At 45.8% G+C, this 20,984-nt stretch overlaps 1 protein-coding gene across 1 annotated transcript in view; it reads right to left on the bottom strand.

The window, feature by feature from the left end:
• Nucleotides 1-20,984, bottom strand: part of MMP2 (matrix metallopeptidase 2) — a 343,614-nt gene that overhangs the window by 93,498 nt on the left and 229,132 nt on the right. The window lies entirely within an intron of this gene.

Here is a 20,984-nt window from a genome sequence, read left to right as displayed (position 1 = left end):
GTATAAATTGCTCATTTTAACCTGTAGCGCTTTGAGATATTTTGATGTAAAGCGCATTATAAATAAAATGTATTATTTATTATTATTATTATTATTACTTCCTGTTTCTTGTCTGTTAAAAAGCCTAGGCTTATGACATATAGCACAGCTCTCTCTCTCTCTCTCTCTCTCTCTCACTCCCGTGAGTTTGCCAGGAAGGGGGGGGGGAGCCATAAGAGGGCCAATGAAAGCTGCAGGGCTGCAGAGCTGGAGGTGTATCTCTGTGTTTGTCTGTGTAAATCCAGGAAGTGAACAGGCAGCAGCTTCAGCTGCCCACAGTTAAAATGGTGCAGCCAGACTCAGTGGAGGGAGATTTCTGCAGCATATTTGGCAAGTACAGAATCACATTATATATAAAATACCGTATATACTCGAGTATAGGTCAATCCGAATATAAGCCGAGGCCCCTAATTTACCACAAAAAAAATGGGAAAATGTATTGACTCGTGTATAAGCCGATGGTGAGACATGCCTGTCCATCCCTGTGTGTCCATCCCTGTGTGTCCATCCCTGTGTGTCCAGCCTACCTGTGTGTCCAGCCTACCTGTGTCCTGTGCCTCTTTGTCCTTCTGCAGCCTGTGTCCTTCTGCAGCGATCTGCATATAAAAACATACGGCGGCCATGCCAGGATCGCCGCACCTCTTCTCCTCTTCTGTGACAGACGGCGGCCATTCCACTGTTCAAAAGCCGCGCCTCCGTCTGTGATAGGCGGAACACTCAATTTCCCAGCAGTCAGTGTTCCGCCTATCACGGACATCCTCTCATCCTCGTCCGTAGTATGAGGATGAGCGGATGTCCGTGATAGGCGGACCACTGACTGCTGGGAAATTGAGTGTTCCGCCTATCACAGACAGGGAGGCGCGGCTTTTGAATAGTGGAATGGCCGCCGTCTGTCTGCACGACACGCTGATCGGGTAGACAGACGGCGGTGACTCGAGTATAAGCCGAGGGGGGCACTTTCAGCCTAAAAAAAGGGGCTGAAAATCTCGGCTTATACTCGAGTATATACGGTATTATGCAAAGTGGTGGGAAGCTTCAAAATGGCAAAGATGTTTTTATTACAAAATATGTGAGCAGACTACAGTTCCTCTTTAATGGAGCCTAAAGTGGTGGCTATTCGCACTAGCACTAATTTTAACCACTTGGGATCCGCGCTATTGCCAAATGACGGCATTAGCGCGGATCTACTTTTCCGGGACTACGTCTATTGACGTCGTCCCGGGTACGAGCGGCCTGCGCGCGCCCTGTGATCGGCGAGTCCGTGAGACTCGCCTGATTACCGATCCGTGTAAGGGGTCGATCCCGACCCCTTATCACGTGATCAGCTGTCAGCCAATGACAGCTGATCATGTGATAGAACGGAGCCGGTAATCGGCTATTATTCCTCCTCGCGCTGACAGCGCGAGGAGAGAAAAAAAAAGCCGATCACGGCCAGCAATACAGCTGACCACCTGCCCCCTGCCAGTGCCCACCTGCCCACCGCAGTGCCATCCTGAATAAAAGTAAGTGCCCCCCATCAGTGCCACCCAGCAGTGCCCATAGTGCCCACAGTGCCACCCACAGTGCCATCCAGCAGTGCCACCAACAGTGCCACCCACAGTGCCCACAATGTGCCTCAAAGATGCTGCACCCCAGTGCCGCCCATCAGTGCCCAGCAGTGCCGCCCATCAGTGCCCAGCAGTGCCGCCCATCAGTGCCCAGCAGTGCCACCTATCAGAGCCACCTATCAGTGCCACCTATCAGTGCCCATCAGTCCCATCTATCAGTGGTACCTATCAGTGCCCATCCGTGCCACCCATCCGTGCCACTTATCCGTGCCACCCATCCATGCCATCTTATCTGTGCCCATCTTTGCCCATCAGTGCCGCCTTATCTGTGCCCATCGGTGCCGCCTTATCTGTGCCTATTAGTGCCGCCTTAACTATGCCTATCAGTGCCCACCAGTGCAGCCTATCAGTGCCCACCAATGCAGCCTATCAGTGCCCACCAATGCAGCCCATCAGTACCCACCAATGCAGCCATCAGTGCCGCCTAATCAGCGCACTTCAATGAAGGAGAAAAATGACCCGTTTGAAATTTTTTATAACAAACTATTAAAACCTGATTTTTATTTTTATTTTTTTTGCATCTTTTTTTGTTTGTTTAGCAAAAAATAAAACTCCGAGCTGTAACTAAATACCACCAAAAGAAAGCTCTATTTGTGGGAAAAAAATGATAAAAATTTCATTTGGGTACAGTGTTGTATGCCCGCGCAATTGTCATTCAAAGTGCATCAGCGCTGAAAGCTGAAAATTGGTCTGGGACTGAGGGGGGTTTAAGTGCCCAGTAAGCAAGTGGTTAAAGGCGTCATGCTCCTTAGCCTTAAGGAGATGTAAGTTAATTTATTCTGACTATTTGCTATTGCTCCTACAAGATCCTCATTTTTCTATGCTCTCAGCTCTGTTGATTGTACGGGACTACTCTGTGTTCTCTGGCCTTAAAACTAAACTAACAAATATTGTCACTTGATCCCATACCGACACTGGCCTGAGATGCATAATTGTCCCTTCAGTGGGTCATCAAAATAAAATAGCTGGGCATACAGGTGACCCTAAGGAAGCATCTGGCCTCTGGGTTGGTGCTTCTGATTTTTTTCCCTAAACATTTCCTGACAGGATAGCTCATCCACACACATAATTTGCTTGTGCTAAATAAGACTAATGCATCAGTGGTGACAGAGGTCCTAGGCTCCTATTACTCGAGCCCCATATCCTCTCAATTGAATTATGAATTCTGTTATCAGAGCATGGTGCAGAAACAGGTAGTTACTAGTAGGAAGGCGGGGTGCAGGCCCGCCTGAATTCGTAGAAGGAACCTCGTCTTTAAAGACATGCCCCTGGTCCTCTTTTCCTGTTGTCATTTCTTCTCGTGGGGCATGCCTTCATGTTAGGGGCGGTCCTTTTTTGTTATCAGAGGCTCAGACGTTTCTTGTTTTGGTTTTGGACGCTCATTTGGGTCATTTCCAGTGCAACTGCTGTTCATCGAGGGGATGTGCAGCTTCTGAAGGGTTTTCCTCTTCAAGTACAGGCTCAGGTATTGTTCAGGGGGGCTAGTGTCCTCCACTTCTGTTTTGGGGGAGGGGGGACCCGCTCGTCTGGTGGGGGGTGTTATCTTTTTCTATATAAAAGCTCAACATGCGGTTAATCTGCTTCAACAGGAAAATTTTTAAAAGGGACATCTCTAGGTCTGTTGCTATGCTAATAACATTTTCTGACAGGAGGAAGTTGGGTGGGGGCTGGGGGTGTATGTCTTATGCTAGGCTCATACAGGTTAGGGGGGTGATGCAGCTTTTTTCTCATGACTGGTCAAGAACAAATATTCAATGTTGCACAGCAGTGTCACCCAAGGCAATGGGATTGCAGAACTTTTCTTACCACATGCACCTGTATTACCAGTTTCTTTGTGTATGCAATAATGTTATTCGCACTGGCTTGGGGTAACTGCCATTTGTAGCAATTACTCAAGACAACAATTATTTAGTACTTAAAGACTGTAATGCAAGTAAATGCCAAAGATTGAATGTACTTTGCAATGCGTTAATCAGTCACACTATCCATTTCATCATTTCATGCTGCAGGCTACTTAAAGCGGGAGTCCGCCGGGAGTCCGCCATTTTTTATTTTTTTAAAAGCCAGCAGCTACAATTACTGCAGCTGCTGACTTTTAAAATAATGACACTTACCCGCCCAGCGCGCCCGCGATGTCGGCACCCGAAGCCGATCTCTCGATCGTCTCTCGGGTGCTGCCACCGCCATCTTGGGTATGGGAATCAGGAAGTGGAGCCTTTCGACTTAATTTCCCGGTTCCCTACTGCGTATGCGCGAGTCGTGCTGCGCAATAAGGATGGTCCCCGCTGTCACTGGGATCTGTGCGTTTCCCAGCAGGCAGCGGGGGACCTTTGGAAAGGGGTGTAGATTCTGCGGAAAGGGGCGTACCTTCTGCAGAATCTACGCCGGAAGTGGGTGCAGATACCTGTACTGTACAGGTACCTGCACCCCCCTCCCCCCTGAAAGGTGCCAATTGTGGCACCGGAGGGGGGGAGGGTTCCAATGAGCGGAAAGTCCACTTTAGGGTGGACCTCCGCTTTAACAAAACTATTTGCCAACGACTGCAAAAAAAAAAAAAAATATGGGAAGATGTACCATGTTTTCTTTTAGGTAACAGTAATTTGAATTTACTTATAGCGTAGGTGTGATTTGGCCCCCTTTTTCTTTAACCACTTTAAGACTGGGCCTCTTTTTTAGATGTGGTGTTTACAAGTTAAAAACATTTCTTTTTGCTAGAAAATTACTTAGAACCCCCAAATATTATAAATTTTTTTCTAACATCCTAGAGAATAAAATGGCGGTCGCATCGTATTTGCGCAGCGGTCTTACAAGCGCAATTTCTTTTGATTAAATACACTTTTTTGATTTAAAAAATAAGACAACAGTAAAGTTAGCCCAATTTTTTTAAATTGTGAAAGATAATGTTACGCTGAGTAAATTGATACCCAACATACCAAGCTTCAAAATTGTGCCCACTCATGGAATGGCGACAAACTTTTACCCCTAAAAATCTCCATAGGCGACATTTTAAAAAAAATCTGCCGGTTGCATGTTTTATGCTACAGAGGAGGTCTAGGACTAGAATTATTGCTCTGTAAACATCCCTTGTAATAGAAAAAAAGCATGACAGGACCTCTTAAATAGGAGATCTGGGTAAAAAAAACCTCAGATCTCATATTTACACTGAAATGCAATAAAAAAAATCTTCTCATTTCCAAAAATTAAAAACCCCTTTAAGAGCTATGGGTGGAAGTGATGTTATGTTATGATGTTTCTTCCGCTATGCAGTCTCACTCGTCTCCATGTCAACCCAGGGGACAGACGCGATCACCTCCGCCGCTGCCGACGGCTCCAGTAAGCGGCAAAGGGCACCGGATCGTGGCGGGAGGGGGTCCCTCTCCCGCCATAGATAAAGGTGATCTTGCTGCAGAGACCACTTTTATCTTGTACTGGACCGCCTGCTGAATACGGGGATACTGGAGTTATGGCAGCTAGCTGCTGCCATAACAGCGATATCCATCCCCAAAATGCTTTGTTCACAGTCATGGGTAGGCTACGTTTTTTCTCGTCAGGTATCACGGCGTGACATCATCACTAGCTTACCTGTCACACTTTCATGGGTTACAGTGGGGGGTGATCAGTTTTTTACTGTCTCGTGCGATGACAGGGCCTCTCACTCATCACTCGCATATCATTTGTTTCAAGGTTTAATTTCTCTCAGGTCTTTTTCTTTATCAGGAAGGGGTTTCGCTCTGCATGACCTTTCGCCACTCACCACCCTTTGTGTCTATTATGGGCCAATGCGCTTTTCTCCACATCCCTGGGAGGGGGGTGTCAGGGATACCTATCAGGTTGCACCTAGGCACCCCATGGTCAGCTGGGTGAAGATCACACAATACACGGTGTCTGGGCCACCTCCACTGGGAGGTCTCTCACAGTGTCCATTACTACACAAGTCCATTTTGTCTTACTTATGTTGTGGTTAATTTCTTAAACCTGTGTTGTTCATATTCTAGCATTTGTTCCAAAGGATAACTTTGGTATGTTCCTTTTGTGTTTGTTCCATAATTTCATTTCTACATATCCGCAAGGTTTCACTGTGTGACTGTCAGGACTCAGGGGTTTCAATTTTTCTTTCAAGTTCCAGCGTGTTTCAGGTAGGTACTATATTGTTTACTATATTGCTACTTTTCATCACTACATGGCAAATTTAGGGTTCGCTGTGTTTTCACCATCACTTGGGTTGCCTATCACGTTAATAGGTTGAACAGGTTGAGAGGATAGTTTTTAACTGACTTGTGCGGATGCAAGTTCGCTCATCTGTTTCACATATATCATATCTTTCACATTTCACTACTCTGATATCTTACCTGACACGTTTTCAGGTTTTCGGGGCCTAAGTGTACGTTTTCAATTACCTGCTAAGCCTCAGTTGACTTCTTTCCATTTCACTTACTGACACATTTTCAGTCCATTGTTTTACATGAATGTCACTGGCTAACCCACTTGCACCATATGGTAAAAAAAAAAGGGGGGGGTGGTTGTTATCGTTTCATGAGTCAGTCGCTCTTCATTTCAATGTCACAAGCCGACACAGTTTCAGTCCGGACGTTTAATTCACTACCACCTTATGTCAATTGAGGATTTTGGATCCATCCCTCCTTCTCCGGATAAGGGTTCCAAACACGGCAGTACGCCCTCCCCGAGGTCCTGGACCATTCCCAGTTTGATGACTGAACTACAGCACAGGGAGTATCTCTTACCCAGTGTCAGCACGCAAAGCGGAACATTTTAGACTCTTGTTCCCTAGTGCATCAGGCTCCGTTCCTGAACAAGTCGCCCTTCGTTCAGTCGGGTCATCCCTCGTGTAAATCCACTCCACTCTAAGTTTATTGGCAATGTCCTTTCAAGAGTTATGGGCCAGGGTGAAAGTCTTAGAAAGCCCTCCATGACCGGCCCCAGAGGCACCTGTTGTCCCCAGCACGTCAGCAGTTTCCGTGTCACCCTTGATCGGTCTGTTAGCCGCAGGTAAAACCACCAGCTCATTGCTAGTTATTCCGGCTCATCTTATCTGGGCTAATATCAAAAAGGACATTTTGGGTGGCAAAGATGTAAATTTAGCTTCCCTGTTGAAAGCGGCTCATGACATTGCTGACAAAGAGTCATGTGCTTGTAGTGAATTCTGGGTGATAGTAAAGACCAGGGACGATAGGTTTAACCACAAACTCTCCATTCCAGACTTTGTTCTAGCTTTTAGCATTTTTAGGGATGTTATTTGCTCTCTTAGTTCTCAAAGGAGGGAGGAGCTTGATCTCTACCTTTATGCTGTAGTAGAGTTGGGGAAAAAATAGGAGGAATTAGCCTTCTATGACTTATTATTATTATTATTATTATTCAGGATTTATATAGCGCCAACAGTTTGCGCAGCGCTTTACAATATGAGGGCAGACAGTACACTTACAATACAAATCAATACAGGAGGGATCGGAGGGCCCTGCTCGTTTGAGCTTACAATCTAGAAATCATTGTTCTTTCTCTGCTAAGGCTGCAGATATTTTTGTCCAGCACCAGGAGATGACTGACCGGGTTAAGGTCTCCTGTGTGTGCCACATATCAGTTGTCCACACATACCACCTACTGATGCCCTCTCATGGGACCCCCTGCTGTTCCAGGTACCTCCAGGGTGGCCTCAAGTTTGTTACCAACCCCGGCTCATTTGACTTCCTTTGACAAACTTGGCCGCCCGATTCAGTTTCTAGGCAAATCACAGATTTGTAATAATTTAAAATGATGGCTTGTGCAATTACAGTCAGTGCCGCCTCCTACATGTCTGTGCCAGCTGCTATAGGGTCAGGGCCGGTGCTTCCACTAGGCGAACTAGGCAGCCGCCTAGGGCGCACTGCCACCTAGGGGCGCACTGCTGCCTAGCCTAGCTTAGTGAGGGTGCAAGGCAGCTCGGATGGATCATGGATCACTTATGTGGTTTGCCTGCCCAGCGGCGGCCGGCGTGGCTCCGCCTGAATAGTGCTGCTGACTGTGTGTCACTCACACTGTGCAGACCTGGACCGTAACGGCGCAGCAGGCACGGCAGGAGAAGTGAGATGCGAGTGCCCGGGAGAGAGAAGAGCTCCCTGACCACCAGAGAGGTGAGGACAAACAGTATCAGCAACACGATGCGGCAGCGCCACCAAGAGGCTGGATTCCTCAAAACCTCCTCCCCAGTCTCCACTTCCAGCTCCGACAGCGGCCGAATGACGAGCGGATCGTGCCCCCCCCCCCCCGGCCGAATGACGAGCGTATTGCGAAACCCCCCCCCCGGAGGACCGGCAAAGGGCGCATGCAGCCAGGGACTGCTAACCAGAGCACCCCCATCCTCCCCAGCCAGAAGAATGGCTTGCTGCACAAGGGGTGAACAAAAGGGACTGCAGACACTGCTAGGGGCCCTCCTGTCTCATCCTCAACCCCCTCTCATCCCCTAAACCACACTCTCTCTATCATCCTCCCCCTTCTCACCCCCCTCTATCATCCACAATCCACACTCTCTCTATCATCCTCCCCCCTTCTCTCATCCTCACTCTCCCCTCTATCATCCTCCTCTCATCCTCTATCATCACCCTCTGATCCCCAATCCACACTCTCTCTATCATCCTCCCCCCTCTCTCATCCTCACCCTCCCCTCTATCAACCCCCTCTCATCCCTCTCTCATCCCCAATCCACACTCTCTCTATCATCCTACCCCCTATCATCCCCCTCTCATCCCCAATCCACACTCTCTCTCTCATCCTCACCCCCCTCTATCACCCCCCTCTCATCCCCAATCCACACTCTCTCTATTATCCCCCCCATCATCCCCCTCTCACCCCCCTATCATCCCCCTCTCATCCAACCCCACTCTCATCCCCAATCCACTCTCTCTATCATCCTACCCCCTCTCTCATCCTCCCTCCTCTCACCCTCCCTATCATCCCCCTCTCATCCACCCCCAATCCACACTCTATCGTCCTCCTCCCCCTCTCATCCCCCCTCTATCATTCATCCCCCTCTCATCCTCCCCCTCTCTCATCCCCAATCCACACTCTCTCTATCATCCTCCTCCCCCTCTCTCACCCCTTTCTATCATGCCCCCTCCCCCCTCATCCTCCTCCCTCTCTCATCCTCCTCCCTCTCTCTCATCCCCCTCTCATCCCCAATCCACACTCTCTCTCTCATCCTCCCCCATCTCTATCATCCCCCTATCTATCATCCCCCTCTCATCCCCAATCCACACTCTCTCTATCATCCTCCCCCCTCTCTCATCCTCCCCCCACTCATCCCCCCCTCTATTATTCATCCCCCTCTCATCCACCCCCCTCTCTCATTCCCAATCCACACTCTCTCTATCATCCTCCTCCCCCTCTCTCATCCCCAATCCACACTCTCTCATCCTCCCACTCTATCATCCCCCTCTCATACCCAATCCACACTCTCTCTATCATCCTCCCTCCTCCCCCCCTCTCATCCCCAATCCACACTCTTTCTATCATCCTACCCCCTCTCTCACCCCCCTCTATCATTCCCCCTCCCCCTGTCATCCTCCCCCCTCTCTCATCTCCAATCCACACTCTATCATCCTCCCCCTCTCTCATATCCCCAATCCCTCTCTCTCATGTAGATAGTATATGGGGAAATAATGTAAACTTTTTTTTTCGGGGGGGGGGGGGGGGCGCAAGTAGCTGGTCTTGCCTAGGATGCAAAATAGTTTGGCACTGGCCCTGTATAGGGTGCACCCCGAATCTGCATGTTCACTGAAGCAGGTGAAACCCTCATGACTGCGCTGCATCAATGTCCCTTTCTTACAGGCCTGTCTGGCTTTCCATCCTTCCCCCACGTTTTGTAAATTTTTGGTGGAAGGGTTCACTTAGGGTCTTCACACAAGTTTAATTACATTACCTCAGGGCACGTTTGAGTGTAAAAATCTGTTGTCATCAGTAGCAGACCTGCAGTTGCTGCTCCAGTCTGAGCTGGACAAAGGCTTTGTTGGGACTTTTTCCATTCCGCCCTTTCATAATTGGAGGATTAAACCCCTTGACTTGGTTAAGGGGAAATTTTTGAATAAACTTTGTTTGATTTACGATTTGGCAGCCCCTCATTGTTCGCATGTCTGAATTCCTTAATCCCGTCAGAGGAATTTTCGCTCAAATATGCATCCGTGGACCAGGCAATCCAACATATCATTTGCATAGGTAGGAATGCTTGGTTGTCCAAAGTGAACATTTCAGATGTTTTTAAGCTTCTCCCTATTTTACCTTCTCTCTTGCAGTGGCATGGCATTAAGTGGAGGGAGGTGTATTATTTTGCCACCAAGCTCACTTTTGGGCCCAAAAGCAGCCTTTGGTTTTTTGATGTCTTTGCTGAAGCACTGAGTTGGATTCTCATTCATAGGGAACTCTGTCAGGAAGTTATCCACTATTTGGATGATTTCCTCCTGAGAAAGTTCGAGCTGTGCACCCACTGATCTGCAGAAGCTCGTGGCCATGTTTTCTGCACTTGACGTGCCATTGGCAAGTAAGTAAATGGAAGGCCCAGCTACCACTGTGACTTTTTTGTGGATAGTGTTAGTTTCCCAGTCCATGAAGGCAAGTCTGCCAGCAGATAAGTTGGTAAGGATCAGGGATCGGATCCATGGTTTTACAGTTTTGCAAGCCAATTCCAGGAAAGACTTGAAGTCACTGCTGGACATGTTAAACTTTCCCATGAGGATCTTTCCCCAGGGCAGGTCTTTCATTTCACGGTTGCCAGCATTGTTACCCCCAGCCCCTGATTCCGATTCCAGGACCAAGTTAGACACAGCGGCGTTGTCTGACCTGCGCATGTGGGATGAGTTTCTCCATCACCGGAATGGCATTTCCATGTTCATCCCTGTCGTTTCGGTGTCTTCTTTCCAGATCATCACTGATGCTGCAGACACTAGGGGCTATGAGGCTATTTTTGGCACACATTGGCTGGCAGGATCATGAACGGACAAGTGTCGGGCAATTCCTGGGTTCACACAGACATCTGCCTTGTTCGAGGTCTACCCCATAGTGGCTGCAGCTCAGGTGTAGGGTCACTTGTGGATGGGCAACACCGTTGTATTCTGCTTGGACAATCAGGCAATTTCCAAGATCATTAACAAGGGTAGGTCTTGTTCTCTGCACATCATGTCTTTCATACCAGCTGAAAAGGCAGCAGTTGCAGTGCTAGCAATTTGGCCAAGCTAGCATTTAGACGATGAGCATGTGGATGACTGGGACCAAATGTCTCTTTACGGTCCAGCAACTGGGGGCAGGGAAATTTGCCTGCTAAAATCAATTGGTAGTGCAAACTGTGTATATACACATATATATATACATACACACATATATATTTATATATACACACATACACTGCCTGAAGTGTATTAGAAACAGTACACCACCAAATGCACTGTATATATAGGCTACACTGAATGCAGAGTATATATATATATATATATATATATATATATATATATATATATATACATATATATATATATATATATATACATATACTCTGCATTCAGTGTAGCCTATAATATATAGCAGGGATATGCAATTAGCGGACCTCCAGCTGTTGCAAAACTACAAGTCCCATCATGTCTCTGCCTCTGGCTGTTATGCTTGTGGCTGTCAGTCTTGCTATGCCTCATGGGACTTGTAGTTCTGCAACAGCTGGAGGTCCGCTAATTGCATATCCCTGGTATATAGCCTATATAGACTGTATATGTGTATATATATATATATATATATATATATATATATATATATATATATATATATATATATATTAATATATTTTAATACACTGCCTGCACCGACTGAAGTAAGTCAAACACGGAATATATAAACACTGAATATATAAACACTGAATATATAGTCTATGCTAAATGCAGAATATATATATATATATATATATATATATATATATATATATATATATATATATATCACTAGACTGACTGTATGTATATATATATATATATATCTCAAATACACTGACACTAACTGAATAACCTGCCTGCTTAATCTAACTCAAGCTATCTCTCTGTCCATGCCAACAACACTACACATGGCCACTATGTAAGCAGCCTTATATAGTGTGGGGTGTGGACCTAGACCCCCTAAGCCATGGTGGCCAAAGGCAGTCAAATTTCCCGCGACTGCCCCATAATGTTCACTGTTCTGCGAACGGGTGAACACCGATGTTCGAGTCGAACTTATGTTCGAACCGAACATTAAGCTCATCCCTAATGTCCAGCATCTCCTCCATATTGTAGATTCGGTCTTCTGGGCATTAAAAGAGAAGTATGTTTTTTTTTTATTTACCCATCATACTTACCTAGGTGGATGCACCATCGCACTGATGCTGCATCTGTCCCCTGGCACGTCTCTACACTGAGTACGGAGCCATAGAACATCGCCGATGGCTCGGTTCTCTCAGCTCCCCGAGCCGAGAGCTGCTGCCTGTCAGTCAGCAGCTCTCCGCTCTGCTCCCCCCCACACTCTCTGGAGCGATGCGCTGTGGAGGGCCGGGAAGCAGCCGTCTCAGGCTCTCAGGGGCTTGCTGAGAGGCTTAGACAGGCATCAGTCCAGGCACCTTGCGGATCCAGACTTTATTGTCATGATGACACGATTCTTGGACTGATTCCAGTGATGTCAGCAGATAGCAGAATTCAGACCGCTCTCTGCTGAAAATGGGTCACAGGAGTGCAAATTGCACTCCTGTGACTGATAAGAGAAGCCCAGCCAAACGAGGTCAGGCTGGACTTCTCCTTTAAAGGGAATTAGGGTTTTGAGGGACTTGTTCCTGGATGGTAAATTTCCAGCTTTTGATGCATTGAAATTAAAGTACAGTACTCTCTGCCAAATAGATATTTATTCAGTTAAATTCAACTGTGCCATGCATTTACTGCTCAGGTTCATTTAGCCTCCCTTCATATGATAACAATGAGTATGGAATCTCTGCTGCAGGATGACTCCTTTCCCAAGGCTCATTCCACTCTGTACAAAGCATTACAACAGCCTATGTCACAGGGCCTAAATAAATACAGGGCATAGTGGGCTTTGAACCTTCCCACTCTGGTAAAGATGACTGGGAGGATGTCTGGGATGATCCGTTCTGTGACTTCATTATAGCCAGAGACAGACTTGTGCAATTTGGAATTGTTTACTATTACTATGTCATGCCAGCCAGGTTAAGAAGGTTCTTGGCCACTCTATTGGCTGAAGGAGGTGCCCCTACCTAAATGCAGATCTTCTACACATCTTCTGGACATGTTCAGTAATTCGTGCTTACTGGACACAGGTTTTACATTACAGTCATGCAATAACAGCTGTTCAGGTGTAAGTTTTAGCATCTACAAACTATAGTATATATACTGGAATGTTCTTTATATACTAGTAATGGCAATGAGCAGAGACTTACTGTGGGACTGCTGCGACCAATCTGACACTGGGAGGAACTGACTAACTGACACTGACATTACCAGTGACACTAATACAGTGATCGGTCGGTGCTAATGCTATACACTGTCACTGTACTAATGACACTAGCTGGGAAGGGGGGTTAACATCTAGGGGCAATGAAAGGGTTATCTGTGTCCCTAACAAGTGTAATGTGTGCAATATATGCTGCTTTTACTAAGAGATGTGGCTGATTTTTTTGCCCTGCTTTGCTGCTCTCTGTGTAGAGCCCTGTGTTGTTATTAAACACAGGGCTCTGTGCTCTGATTTACTAAGCCAATCAGCTGTAAATCAATGGCCGGGACATGCTGACCAACTTGTGTTATACCAAATGACAGCACAAATCAGGTGGGGAGTGTGCAGGCCCCCTATACCTGGAAATACCAGATCACATACATGTACAATATGTGATCTGGTGCAGTAGGGCCATCTGCCCAAAGTATATATCCTGTGGGCGGGCCTTAAGCTATTAAGGGACACGTGAACCCTCACCTTGTAACATAACCCATGCAATTAAAAATAGAAATAAAATGCAAAACATTTGTGTATACATATAAATAAACATTATAAATATTTTTTTTTCTTTTTAGAACTGACCACATAACCTTTGTTCTCAGCTGCATAAGGAGCTCAGAAAGCTAGGGGAGGAGAAACAGCAGCACACTGGTCTTCCTAGTAAATGGCTGTGTGTGTGTGTGTGTGTGTGTGTTATGTCATTGGAGGAGAGCAGGCTAAGTTCCTATCATAGCCAGAAAACTCACCATGCTGTGTTCCCATGCCTAGTGTTGTCAGTATTTAATAGGAAAGCAGAGGGAAGTAACACCAGGTATTTCACACAAAGGAATCGATAAATTTTTCATATAAGTACATGGTATAGCAGACACATATCAGGAATTTGAAATGTTAGGGTGACATATTCTTTAACCACTTTCAGACCGGACCATTTTGCTGGTAAATGACCAGAGGTCTTTTTACACTTTGGCACTGCGCTGCTTTAACTGGTAATTGCGCGGTCATGCAATGTTGTACCCAAACAAAATTTGCGTCCTTTTCTTCCCACAAATAGAGCTTTCTTTTGATGGTATTTGATTGCCTCTGCGATTTTTATTTTTTGCGATATAAACGTAAAAAGACCGCAAATTTTGAAAAAAAATGATATTTTCTACTTTTTGTTATTAGAAAAATCCAATAAACTCAATTTTAGTCATACATTTAGGCCAAAATGTATTCAGCCACATGTCTTTGGTAAAAAAAAAGTCAATAATTGTATATTTATTGGTTTGCGCAAAAGTTGTCACATCTACAAACTAAGGTACGTTTTCTGGAATTTACGCAGCTTTTAGTTTACGACTGCCTATCTCATTTCTTGAGGTGCTAAAATGGCAGGGCAGTACAAAACCCCCCCAAATGACCCCATTTTGGAAAGTAGACCCCCTAAGGAAATTGATAAGAGGCATGTTGAGCCCATTGAATATTTTATTTTTTTGCCTCAAGCGATTGAATAATGACAAAAAAAAAATTTTTTTTTTTTTTTTACACAAAGTTGTCACTAAATGATATATTGCTCACACATGCTATGGGCGTATGTGAAATGACACCCCAAAATAAATTCTGCTGCTTCTCCTGAGTACGGGGATACCACATATGTGGGACTTTTTGGGAGCCTAGCCGCGTACGGGGCCCCGAAAACCAAGCACCGCCTTCAGGCTTTCTAAGGGCGTAAATTTTTGAGTTCACTTCTCACTACCTATTACAGTTTTGAAGGCCATAAAATGCCAAGATGGCACAAAACCCCCACAAATGACCCCATTTTAGAAAGTAGACACCCCAAGCTATTTGCTGAGAGGCATGTTGAGTTCATGGAATATTTTATATTTTGCCACAAGTTGCGGGAAAATTACAAACTTTTTTTTTTTTTTTTTTTCACAAAGTTGTCACTAAATGATATATTGCTCACACATGCCATGGGCATATGTGAAATGACACCCCAAAATAAATTCTGCTGCTTCTCCTGAGTACGGGGATACCACATATGTGGGACTTTTTGGGAGCCTAGCCGCGTACGGGGCCCCGAAAACCAAGCACCGCCTTCAGGCTTTCTAAGGGCGTAAATTTTTGAGTTCACTTCTCACTACCTATTACAGTTTTGAAGGCCATAAAATGCCAAGATGGCACAAAACACCCACAAATGACCCCATTTTAGAAAGTAGACACCCCAAGCTATTTGCTGAGAGGCATGTTGAGTCCATGGAATATTTTATATTTTGCCACAAGTTGCGGGAAAATTACAAACTTTTTTTTTTTTTTTTTTTTTTTCACAAAGTTGTCACTAAATGATATATTGCTCACGCATGCCATGGGCATATGTGAAATGACACCCCAAAATAAATTCTGCTGCTTCTCCTGAGTACGGGGATACCACATATGTGGGACTTTTTGGGAGCCTAGCCGCGTACGGGGCCCCGAAAACCAAGCACCGCCTTCAGGCTTTCTAAGGGCGTTACAGTTTTGAAGGCCATAAAATGCCAAGATGGCACAAACCCCCCCAAATGACCCCATTTTGGAAAGTAGACACCCCTAAATTTAGGGGTACACTAGTGAGACTAGGTAATAAATGGCGGGTGCCCTGAAACTATAAAAAAATAACTAACCAACCAGCGTCACCTGTAACAGTTATATGGTGATCACTGGTGAAAGGGTTAACTAGGGGGCAATCAGGGGGCTTTATGCGGTAGTATATGGGGGTCCCTGGCGCTATAAAAAGCTGCGGCAAACCTAAATACCTACCTGCCTAACTAGCGTCACCTGTGACACTAATACAGCGATCAGAAAAACGATCGCTTATTAGGCTGGGTTCACACTGGAGCGATGCGGGAACGCCACAAATGCGCGGCGGGTTCCCGCATCGCATGCCTCCCGGCGGCAGTTCACACTGCCCTATGCGAACTGCTGGGAGTGTCAGTGAAATGTTACTGACACCCCCAGATCAGTTCGCATATCGCAGTGCGATCTGCAAACTCGGATCGCATGGTGTGAACACCCATGCGATCCGATTCTGCTGCGGGCCAAAAAAAGGGTCCCGTGCGAATTTGCGGCGGGTGCGGCGGGTGTGGCGAATGGCTGAACTCGAATCGCACAGAGATCGGATGTGATTTGCACTGCAGTGCGGTGCGAATCACATCCGTTCTCAAACCGCTGCAATGTGAACCCAGCCTTAGTGACACTGGCGACGGGGGGTGATCACGGGGTTAAACCTTTATTGGGGGGGTTAGGGGGGTACCTTAGAACTAAAGGGGGCTAACCCTAACTGCCCTAACAGTTATTAGTCACAAATGACACCCGCCGGGTGATCAGGGGGTTAAACCTTTATTAGGTAATAAATGGCGGGTGCCCTGAAACTATAAAAAAATAACTAACCAACCAGCGTCACCTGTAACAGTTATATGGTGATCACAGGTGAAAGGGTTAACTAGGGGGCAATCAGGGGGCTTTATGCGGTAGTATATGGGGGTCCCTGGCGCTATAAAAAGCTGCGGCGAACCTAAATACCTACCTGCCTAACTAGCGTCACCTGTGACACTAATACGGCGATCAGAAAAATGATCGCTTATTAGGCTGGGTTCACACTGGAGCGATGCGGAAACGCCGCGAATCCGCGGCGGGTTCCCGCATCGCATGCCTCCCGGCGGCAGTTCACACTGCCCTATGCGAACTGCTGGGAGTGTCAGTGAAATGTTACTGACACCCCCAGATCAGTTCGCATATCGCAGTGCGATCTGCAAACTCGGATCGCATGGTGTGAACACCCATGCGATCCGATTCTGCTGCGGGCCAAAAAAAGGGTCCTGTGCGAATTTGCGGCGGGTGTGGCGGGTGCGGCGAATGGCTGAACTCGAATCGCACAGAGATCGGATGTGATTTGCACTGCAGTGCGGTGCGAATCACATTCGTTCTCATAAACCGCTGCAATGTGAACCCAGCCTTAGTGACACTGGTGACGGGGGGTGATCACGGGGTTAAACCTTTATTGGGGGGGTTAGGGGGGCACATTAGAACTAAAGGGGGCTAACTCTAACTGCCCTAACAGTTATTACAGTCACAAATGACACCAATGCAAAAAAAAAAAAAAAAAATGACATTGGTGTCACTGTGACTGGGGGGCAGGGGTAATTGGGGGGGTGATCGGGGGGTAAAGGGGGGGTGTGAGTGTGCCTGGCATGTTCTACTGTGTGTGTAGAGTGTTGGTGCAACTCACCGTTCCGCTCTCCTCCGTGTCGGAACGAAAAATACCGACACGGAGGAGAGAATACATCACTTCCTCTCCTGTGTTTACATTACAGGAGAGGAAGTGATGTCACCGGGGATTTCCATTCGTCGAGAGCGATCGCGAGGGGGTGGCCATGAATGAATGGCCGCCCCCTCATCCCGGATCGCTCTCGAAGGAATGCCGACCGCCGCAGGCACCGGGGGGGGGCCCGATCGGGCCCCCCACCCGCGGGCAGGCAGGGACTTATATATACGCCCATATGCCTGCCCGTGCCATTCTGCCGACGTATATCGTCGTGCGGCGGTCGGCAAGTGGTTAAAGACCCTGATGGGTTTTACTTCCTCTTCATTCCCCTGCAATGTAAATGCATAATGGACTAGTATGCATCGCATAGTAGCCCATTATGTTGCACTTACCTGCAAACGAAGCAGAGGTCCCCACTGGTAGATGCATCCATCTTCACCCCTCTTCCTTCTGGAACCATGGACTCTGTGACTGGCCGGAGTCTCAGGATGCCACTCCTGAGTATGTGCGTGGGAGCCGATAGTCACAGCATGTCCCCTATAGAAATGGCCCAATCGCGCCTTTTCTTCAGTGCGCATGCGCCGATAACGTCGGCACAAGCGTATATGGTAAATATCTCGAAAAACCGTGCAGGTTTAGGAGATATTTCCTGTAACTTATTATAGATATTCCCAGTACCTTACTATAGGCTTACCTGTAAGTAAAATGGTGTGTAAGGGTTTACAACCACTTTAATACATTGGGGGTTATTTACTAAAGGAAAACCACTTTTCACTGCAAGTGCACTTGGAAGTAAAGTCGCTGTAGATCCGAGGGGGATATGCAAGGAAAATAAAAAAACAACATTTTAGCTTGCACATGACTGGATGATAAAATCAGCAGAGCTTCCCCTCATTTAAGATCTACCCCTTAGATTTAGAGCGACTGCACTACCAAGTGCACTTGCAATGCAAAGTGGATTTGCCTTTCGTAAATAACCCCCAATGTGTTGTAATGATATTGGAATAACCCCCATTGTCTCCTAAACAAACCATTGAGAAGGTCAAGCACTATCCAAATACATAAAAAAAATGCAATATAACAAAAACATGTGAGCAATATTAGGTACAGTGGTAATGTCAATGTGCATAAATAAATCAAAATAAAAGAATATATAAAAAAAAAATTTGATTGTGTAGAGTGTAATAATATATATATTTTCTATAATAAACACTACATTTAGATTCTGCCATCTGGTGTCTATTTATCATATTACTATTGGAAGATGTCCCATAATTTTGGAGGGGAGCTTCAGCAAATGTAATGAAATGGAGCCCTGTTAACACCTATGTATTAGCCTTTATGTTGGGCTCTTTAACCACTTCAGCTCCAGAAGATTTTACCCCCTTGACCAGGTCATTTTTTGCTATACGGCACTGTGCTACTTTAACTAGCAATATCGCAGTCATGCAACACTGTACCCAAATTAAATGTATAACATTTTTTTCCACATAAATAGAGCTTTCTTTTGGTGGTATTTGATCTCCACTGGGTTTTTTATTCTTTATTAAAAAAAGACCACACATTTTGCAAAAAATATATTTTCTACTTTCTGCTATAAAACATATTCCAATAAAAACATTTAAAAAAAATCGAATTACTTCATAAATTTAGGCTAAATTGTATTCTGCTACATGTCTGGAAAAAAATCCCAATAAGTGTATATTAATTGGTTTGCATGAAAGTTATAGTTGTTATACTAGTAATGGTGGTGATCGGTGGGATTGTGATAGTGAGGAGGACAATCTGACACTAACTGACACTTTGTGGGAAGTGACTAACTGCCACTGACATCTCCAGTGACACTAATACAGTGATTGATGCTAATAATATGCATTGTCAATGTACTAATGACACTGGCTGAGAAGGGGTTAACATCTAGGGGCAATCAAGGGGTTTAACTGTGTGCCTAACAATGTGTAATGTGTGCTGAATAGAGCGACCTGCTTTGCAGGGAAAAAAAACAAAGTGATCATTCACTCTGTACAGAGCCCTATGTTCACTGTCAACACAGGGCTCTAAGCTGTGATTCGACACAGACAATCAGCAGGTCACAGCCACGAATGATTTGCTGGGATCTCCTGACGGACTCCCTTTGAGTCAACTCACAGGGCAGTAGGTGGACAGAGGCTGAGACGAGGTTTATAATAAGAGGGGCGTGATATTGGGAAATTCAGCTCGATGGTGGATGTGTTTGTTTTCAGTCCACACTGTGGGTTTTAAGGCTGAACTGTTGTTTTAGGCTTGCCAGCCTACTTATATTAAATCAAAAGTGAAGTCAACAAACAGTTGCCCACACAGGATTTTCAGCAGCAAAAAGTAATGATAACTACCAAGTCACCCGGCTCTCTTTAGCAGCACTTCTGTCCTGGTCATTGGTCCCTCAGACTTCTTCACCTTTCTCTCCTGGCTTTCTGGGCTTTCCTGACTCACTCAGCTTGTACTTCCAGCTCCAGCTGTACAGGCCCACTCCTGGCTTCTCAATAGGGGTTCTACTGCCACCTCAGGCCCTCTCCCTCCACTGAGACTTCCAGATTCCCTCAATCTCCTGGACTAGCCTAGTTGTCCTAGCTCTCCAGTCACCCTGACTTGCTTAGTTGCCTCAACTCTATTAGCCTGAACAACATTAAATCTCTACTCCAGCAGGGAATGCTGTCTCTTGGGTAGAGTACCTCTATCCCCTAACAGGAACACACACCTGTTTTCAAATGGGAGCACTGAGCTATACCAAAGTCTATCATTATAAGGGCTATGTGCACCTGGACACACCTGATGGCCTTCAACAAGACATGGACATTAGGTTGGAGATTTTTACCCTCTCAAAACCGTTTGAAATCGCCAATCTACAGAGCTCAATCCAGGAACACCAAAATCCAGAGAAAGTTGTAAAAACAGTTTCCTTAGCTCACATTCAATACTTTGGAGTCCAACACTCTGCATTAGTGCAAACCCTGTGTCCTTTCTAAAGCCATTTTCCCAGTGGCAGGGCCTCACGCTATCATGGGGGTCATGGGTGCTCAACCTGTGGCCCTCCAGCTGTTGTGGAACTACAAGTTCCATCATGCCTCTTTTTTCCTTTTGGAGTCATGCTTGTAACTGTCAGTCTTGCAATGTCTCATGGGACGTGGAGTTTTTCAACAGCTGGAAGGCCACAGGTTGAGAACCCATGGAAAACACAGTAATCATCTTATATAAGTACATAAATGGTCCATATATTTCACTTTCAAACTAATTGCAAATTCTAAGCACTCTTTACACCAAAAAAAAAAAAAAAAAAAAAGAACCTTGGCATACAGAAAAGCTACTTTACACTAAGTGATGTGAAAATCTAACAAACTTTGTTGATTGCTTTAAAATGAATGATTTTATAAATGCAGAAAATATTATAAATGTTAATATTTATAAGACAAAGCACTCTGCAACATTAAGTCAGGGAGTACCAAATTGCCTCTGGGGACCAGGAAGAATTTTTTTCCAGTTGGAGCAAAGCAGATCATACTTTTTAATGGATTTTTACCTTCTTCTGG

The sequence above is a fragment of the Lithobates pipiens genome, unplaced genomic scaffold, assembly GCF_037356315.1.
Source record: "Lithobates pipiens isolate NorthernLeopardFrog02 unplaced genomic scaffold, aLitPip1_a1.2 Scaffold_10, whole genome shotgun sequence".
In the NCBI taxonomy this organism is placed as follows: domain Eukaryota; kingdom Metazoa; phylum Chordata; class Amphibia; order Anura; family Ranidae; genus Lithobates; species Lithobates pipiens.
This window is presented reverse-complemented; position numbering and strand designations above follow the sequence as displayed.